The sequence below is a fragment of the Poecilia reticulata genome, linkage group LG3 (assembly GCF_000633615.1).
Source record: "Poecilia reticulata strain Guanapo linkage group LG3, Guppy_female_1.0+MT, whole genome shotgun sequence".
Classification (NCBI taxonomy): Eukaryota; Metazoa; Chordata; class Actinopteri; order Cyprinodontiformes; family Poeciliidae; genus Poecilia; species Poecilia reticulata.
The window spans coordinates 14,922,411-14,930,639 of record NC_024333.1 but is presented as its reverse complement, the minus strand read 5'-3'; positions in this window follow the sequence as shown (position 1 = coordinate 14,930,639).

The window sequence follows — 8,229 nt, the reverse complement described above, 5'->3', positions numbered from 1 at the left end:
TGGGATTGAGGAGGTCTTCGAAGTATTCCATCCACCGGCCCACAACGTCCCGAGTTGAGGTCAGCAGCGCACCATCCCCACTATAAACAGTGTTGCTCGTTGCTTTTAGGTAGTGTTTTTATCAGAAACAATTTACCTAGAAGCGCTTACTGGCATTTTAACTCAGCTTTATTTTATGATCAGGGTTTTAAGGAGGTTTTAAGTTATTTTTGGACTGGTTTTAGACAGAGAAAGTCTGATTTTACCAGTCTTAAACAGTGGTGGGACTATGGAAAACTATGAGTCAACAGCACACTCTCAATGTCACCCGTGACATTACCAGAGCAACGTCTTATTTGGAAAAGAGATGGTTTTAAGTATCTTGGTGTGTTTTTAGGCAGTAAGGATATTGTAAATAAAAACTGGGAAAACGTCGAGCAAAAAATAAAAAATAAACTGTCAAAGTGGAAGTGGCTCCACTCCCAGATGTCCTACAGGGGCAGAGTGTTGGTCTTAAACAACCGTGTAGCATCACAGCTGTGGCACAAACTTTCTGTTTTAGACCTACCACCTGGCCTGCTTTCAAAAATACAGTCAGAGATGGTAAATTTCTTCTGGAACGGTCTACACTGGGTGCCACAGTCTGTGTTGTTTTATCAAGAGAGGAGGGGGGCCAGGGCCTTGTCCACTTGGCCAGCAGAACGACTACATTTCGTTTACAGTTTATTCAGAAATACCTGACAGGATCTCCTGTGTGGAAGGATGTGGCCAGCTGTATCCTCAGACGTGTTAATTTTCAGGGGTTGGATGCCGCTCTGATTTTAACAGATTTTAGTCTTTTAAAGTTAAAAGGGTTGCCTCAGTTTTATCAGGGTGTTTTTAAATCCTGTGCTTTTTTTAAATTGGAAAGAGCAAAAACACATAATTCTCTCTGCATTGGTTTTTAGAAGAGCCTTTGGTCTGTGGGTCCAGACTGGATGTGTGTCGCTGCGCCATACCGGGACTGTCGAGGCGCTGTGCAGGTCAAAGACGACAACCGTGAAACATCAGGTGGAGGCAGCTGGACCGGATTTCTCCAACCCCCAGGCTGTTGCTACTCTGCTGGGGGTCCGGTCCAGTAGACTTGTACAGCGCTTCCTGGACCATTTGAAGGAGATGATGACGGCCGGGGAGAGGCATCTCCTGCAGCTCCTCCATGGAAAAAAGGCTTCACTGGGCCCGACAGACCCGGTCCCTGATATGACACTGACCACCGGCTTTACAAAGGACAGTGGTCCCCTGCTAGCCAGCAGCAACTCGCAGCTGAGCCTACAAAGTACAGGCCCAAAAGTACTGTACAAGAACCTTGTCAAAGTCCTAAATGAAAGAACTCTACGGAACAGACCAGTGTGCATGTGGGCAGACCGCCTGGGAGGACAGACCCCTCAGTGGAGGACCCTCTACAAACTGCCGATTAAAAAAAATGGACTGGCAACCTCCAATGGAGGATTTTACATGGCGCCATCGCTACCAACTCGTTTTTATCGGTTTTAGTCCAGGGGTTTTAAATGAGTGTCCTTTCTGTGGTCTGTCTGAGAGTGTTTTTCATGTTTTTATTGATTGTAAGAGACTGACGACATTTTTTAGTTTATTGATGAGTGTTTTTAGCTGTTTTGGCATTGTTTTTTACCAGTTCTTTCTTTATTTATGGACTGCGTTTTAAGAAGGCCAAAGTGCCAGATTTTTAATTTTTTAATTGCTCAAGCAAAAATGGCTATTTATCACGACAAGATAGACTCCAGGCTGGTCCTCATCTTGATGCCGTGGCTCTGTGGAAGTGCAATGTCAAAGGTAGGCTGAGGCTGGAGTTTTGCTTCCACAGAGCCAATGGGAATATGAGAGCTTTTATACAGCTATGGGGTTTTAACGATGTACTGTGCACCATTTCTAATCAGGGAAAGCAAAATTTTAACAAGCTGCTAATGTTAATATTTATTGTTTTTATTTGGTTTTCATTGACCTGATTATTATGTTAACAGTTTATTGTTAAATTATTGTAAATAAACGTTTTGTTAAAAAAATCTTCTTCCTCTTCTTGTTGGTTTTTATTGGCGGTTGGCAACAAACTTTCAGTAGCATTACCGCCACTTACTGGTATGGAGTGGGGTTCGTGATGATCTATATACTTTCCCCTACTTTTACTTCATATCTAATCCCTACAATAATTTCTGACTAATCATACACTCACACATACACACCTTACTTGCATATAGCTTTATATACAACTCTTCATTATTCTTTACATATTCACAACCATCTTACTCTACTCAGATTCTATGAAACAACTGTTTTTTTTTTAAACCGAATAATTATTTGAATATGTCTACTCCCCAAATCCTTCCTCAAAAAATCTGATAAATTAAACCTTTTTTTAATACCTTCACACTCTCTCAACATGCATCTTCTCTCTCCTTCATATTTATAACACTCTAAAATAACATGCTCTATTGTTTCAAACTTCTCACAATAATGACGTTTCCAGTTTTATGCTTCTGTATTTTAAAAAGTGAATAATTAAGCCCTGTATGTCCGAACCTTAACCTTGTTATTATTCTTTCCTCCTTCCTGTTTCTTATTCCCTTTCTTTTCCTTCCTACAAACCTCTGAATTTTATAAAACCATCCTGTTAAACCTTCATCCCACCTTGTTCCGGTGAACTGCTAGGTAACCACTCCCCTCTGGTGGAGTGCCCCTGCACCTGCACCTTTCTGCAGCTCCTTTCTGCCTGTCGGTGAGGAGAACCAGGTGGACTCAATCTTCAATCTCCTAGCAATCAGAGTGCAGCTACTTTTGGTGTGACTGACTTGTCAGTCCTGGTTTGAGAGCATGAGATGCAAACAGTGCTGGAGCATTTAAGCTCAGAACTGTGTGAAAGTTTCAACAAGCTGTGAAAGACAGCCGGTAAGGCTCATGCTGAATTGTTTGTTGTATTAAGTTGTTTAGTCTTGTTGAGGTCAAGTTAGTAGGTTGAAAAGAAAAAAAGAAAAAGAAGAAAAATACACTTGGTGTTTATTGGTTAAAGTAGAAAGAAAAAGAAAATGTTGGTTGTAATGTTTGTGAGGGTATTTAACAAATAATGATAAAAATGCTAATTTATTTATTGCTGTTGAATTTACTATAAAATATTTGCTATTATTCTTTTGAAATAATTAGTTTGAAGGGGTAGAAATCTGATTTTCACAATGTATTTACCTTGTTAATGTCAGAATGTAATAGATGTCTTTCTTTTTCTTTTGAGGTTTTTCACTTATGGGCTATTGGGCTATGTGGACCATCATACAAAAAATAAAGATGAGTCAACTAAATTAAAGGCTCTTTGAGTGAAATCCAGTTCAAACTTCACAGTGGAAACGATCCCTTTCAAGTGGGGATCACACAGCAAACCAAACCGGAAGTAACTTGACACACCTTCTCTGCCGTATTTTCATCAGCTCCTCATTGACTTTACTTTTCCCTTCAGATTTACTTGTCCTAACTGTAAAACTAATAGGATTATGTATTGCCTTCTTTGCCATTTTATCAGCCCTCTCTTTTCCTACTACCCCTATATGTGCTGGAACCTATACAAAAACTGCTAACCCCTTATTTTGTATTCTAAATAGAGTATGATATATTTCTAATAAGATGTCCATCCTACTATCTGTATTATTATGCTTAACAAAGCAGAGCTTGAATCTGAGCAAATTATTGTTTGCAGTGGTTTTACATCCTCTATCCATTGTAATGCCAATAGTATTGCTAACATTTCACCTGTATAAATTGATAACCCATCCGTAATTCGCTTCCCTATTTTCAAATTGAATTCTGGGATTGCAAATGCTATTCCTATTTTTCCAGCTATTTTTGATGCATCTGTATAAATTTGGACATGTCGATAATAATGATTTAAATGTGATTGCACTGAATATCTACCACATTTGTTTTGTCTTGTTTCTTTACCATTATTGATATATCTACTATTGTTTCTGGTAGAATCCAGGGTGGTATAATTGATATTGGATCTGTTTGACTAATTTCTAGAATATCCATTTTAAATTCCTTTACGTCCTTTTTAATTTTCCATCCATAACTCCTCATCTCTTTCTTTTCCTTTTCCCAACATGAYTTTAAAATTTCCCGAGTTGGATGATCACATTTATTACCCATCAAATTTAACCAATAATTAATTCCTAGTTTAGTTCTCCTTAGATCTAATGGCATTTCTCCCGTTTCTATTTCTAATGCTGCTGTAGGTGTTGTTTTGAATGCTCCAGTACACAATCTTAATGCCTGATGTTGAATATTGTCTAATACATCCAGATGAGTTTTAGCTGCTGAACTGAACTGAACTGAACTGAATCTAACGATTGTATGTCTGCCCCCCATTAAGCCAAACACCTTAATATATTCAACTTTCTCTTACATTTATCAACAATCTTTTGAATGTGAATATTCCATTTAAATTTTTCATCAAACCACAAACCTACAAATTTTATACTCTTTACCTGCTCTATTTTTTGATTATATAATTTTAATTCTATTACCTTGTTTGTTTTTTCTGAGAAAATATAATTACTTTTGTTTTATCTACTGAGAATTTAAATCCCCATTGCAGTGCCCACAACTCTATCAATATTCTTTTGTAATTTCTTTAATATAAACTCAACATTTTTCCCTCTTTTACATATTGCTCCATCAACTGCAAAGAGTGAACAACCCATATCCTTTCCAATATTTTTGAATATGTCATTTATCATAACAGAAAACAATAATGGACTTATAATACTCTCCTGTGGCATTCCATGTTCCACTACATATTTACCTGAAACTACTTCACCAATTCTTACCTGTATTTTCCTGTTTGTTAAAAAGTCTTTAATCCAKTCATATATTTTTCCTTTAATCCCCAATTTGTGTAATTTAATTAATGAACCCTCTACCCACATCGTATCTTATGCTTTTTCAATATCGAAAAATACTGCCACTGTACACTTTCATTGTTTACTTGAGCTTTTCTAACTTCATGCTCTAGACATAATGTTGAGTCATTAGTGCTCCTCCCTTTACGAAAACCACTTTCATAATTAGAAATATATCCCTTTTTATTTAAATAATACACTAATCTATTATTAATCATTTTTTCCATTATTTTACATAAGTTCGAAGTTAATGCTATTGGTCTATAACTTTCTGGTTTTGAATGATCTTTTCCTGGTTTAGCTATCGGTACAATAATAGATTCCTTCCATAACTCTGGTAATTTTCCCTCCTCCCAGATTTTATTAAATAATTGTAATATATCTTATGACTTATCACTTAGTGGACTTATCATTCTGTACCAAATTTTATCTTTACCTGGCGCTGTATTTTTGGTCTTTTTAAGCACACAATTCAATTCCACTTTGATAAAAAAATTATTTATTTCTTCATCACTCTGTATTAAATTTTTACACTTAAGTACCGTATATTCTCTTCCTTCCCTCTTTGCTAATATTATTTGTGCTATGTATCTTACTAAATAATCTTGCCAATACCTCAGCTTTATCCTCATCTCTAATTATATCAACATTCTCCATCCATCCATCAATCCATTTTCTTTACACCCTTGTCCCTCAGTGGGGTCGGGAGGGTTGCTGGTGCCCATCTCCAGCTAACATTCTGGGTGGGAGGCGGGGTCACCCTGGACAGGTCGCATATCAACATTCTCTACTTTTAATACAGGATAATCAAACTCTTTTTTAATACCATTCATTTTTTAATAACTTCCCATATCTTCTCAATTCTTGTATCTCTCCCGATTGTACTACAAAAATTTCTCCAATAGTCTCTCTTAGCTTTCTTTATAATCCTCCTTACTACTGCTTGCTTCCTTTTATAATCAATTAAGTTAATATAAATTGGGTTATGCTTCAATACCTTCAAGGCTTTATTTCTTAATTTAATTGCTTCCTTACTCACTTGTCCACCATGACACCTTTTTCTTGTCATTAATACTCCCTGACTTTTTAATAGAATTTTCTGCTGCTTCTGTTATTACCTTTGAGATACTTGCATTTACTTCATTTATATGCATTTTAAAATCTACCTTTTGTAAATACATTTGACTCAAATATCTAAACTTACTCCAATCTGCCTTATTAAAGTTTAATCTCTCCCCACTCTTTTTATACTTATTTCCAATTATTCCTACCCTTATAATTATAGGATAATGATCACTACCTACTGTAGTTTCTTTATCAACCGACCACTCACAAATACCAGCTATATCATTTGATACAATTGTTAGATCAATAGTTGATTCCATCCCCGTTCTTAAATTGATTCTTGTACCTCTTCTCTCATTAGTACATACTAAATTTTTCATTTCCATCACTTCTTCTATAACCTGCCCATTTTTTATCATTACTATTACCCCACGGTGTACTTTTTGCATTGAAATCCCCACACCAAATTACTCTCCCCTCCAAATAATCTAATAATTCCACCATTATTTCAGCCGATAACGATTTACATGGATTATAAAAAATTATTTTAAATTTACCTCCCTGCTACCTCAATTACTACGAATTCTAGTTCTTTCCCTAAAACCTGATATTATATCCTTCGTTTTATAAATATTCCACATCCACCTCCCTCTTCTCAATCTCTTCTTATACTAACATATCCTCTAATAACAAAATCTAATGTTAGTTTTAACCAAGTTTCCTGCACACATTATATCTGGTTGGACTTCAAGCTCGTCAATATATAACCTTTAAATTCCTGTCCATTAGCTACAAAACTCCTAGCGTTCCATTGCAATTTTAACATACACTACTTTCGCTTGCAAGTCCCGACTTCTTATCCACCTCTAACTTTTTATTAATTTCTTCCCATGTGCCTTCCTTAAACCCCAAGAATTTTTCAGCTCCCCTCACTATTATTTTAATCTTGTTGGTTTTGTGCTTAGCTTGATAACATAAGCTATGAATAAAACTAGATTTTCCACTGAGTAAGTGACCTTATCTTCTGGTAGTAATTTAGATTGCTGTATTGTTTGACTCCCCATTTGCTCGACCACTCTTTTTTTCCTGCTCCTTCACATTTTTTACAGCTTCTGCATAGCTTACATTTGTAGATGTTTTTATGTGCACAACTTCTTTAGCCCTCTTCCGTACCTCGCATCCTCCGTAAGTAACCCTATGACTTCCCCCACAATTACAGCATTTCTCTTGTACATCTTCCTTACACTCTTCAAATTTATGATCTTCCCCACATTTTGGACATCTCTGCTTTCCTTTACGTTTGTAAACTGCCCGATTACGGGCAGTTTTGCCGCAATATGTCCATACTTTTGGCATTTAAGACACCGAAGTGGTGGAGGTACATAAGGTCCAACTTGGAAACTTATATATCCTATTTTTATATTAATTGGCAACTCTTTTCCTTCAAACTCCATTAGGATTGACTGACTCCCCACTCTCTCACCATCCACAGTTCTTGATAGCCTTTTCACACTAGTCACCTTTGCTCCAACAATATTTCTCTAAAGTTTTTCCAGATCCTCATCTAGGGGGATCCCATAGATCACTCCTCTATTTTTTTTATTTTCACCCAACATTTTTCACCCAGCTATTTTACATATATTATCCACATTGAAGGCCTTATTCTTTTGCTCTATATCCTTACATTCTATCAAAAGACTTCCGTCTCTCAAAATCTTTACCATTTCAACGTCTCCAATTTTCTTTTTAATTTCTCTTGACACCCCAATTGGGCTAATTTTCTCCTGACCTTCCTCACTCTTAAGTTTCAGAATTACTTTAAATTCCTCACTCACAACTTTTCTCCTGACTACCCTCTCTTCCTCTGAACTGCTTCCTTCTAGATCCCGTTTACTACTGTGACTATCTCTGATTCCCTTTCCTTCATCTATTTTAATTCTTCCTCTTCCTCTCCTTCTTCCCACTGGCGTCCACCCTTCTTCTTCATTACTTATCTCCATTTCCATCCAAACCATTCACATACCAGTTTATGCCAAAAACCGCCTTTTCCAGGGGGGGAGTCACGTGGGACCGCCGAGGAAGATGGCAGCACGCTAGCGGAGCTCCTGAAAACCGACAAATTTTACTCTCATTTACTATGAATATACACCTCTCAGCTCACAGGATAGAAATACGTTCGACACGCCAAAATTCTATAATCTTCACAAGAGGCCAGATTTTTAATAGCTCACCGACGGAATGTCAAGCA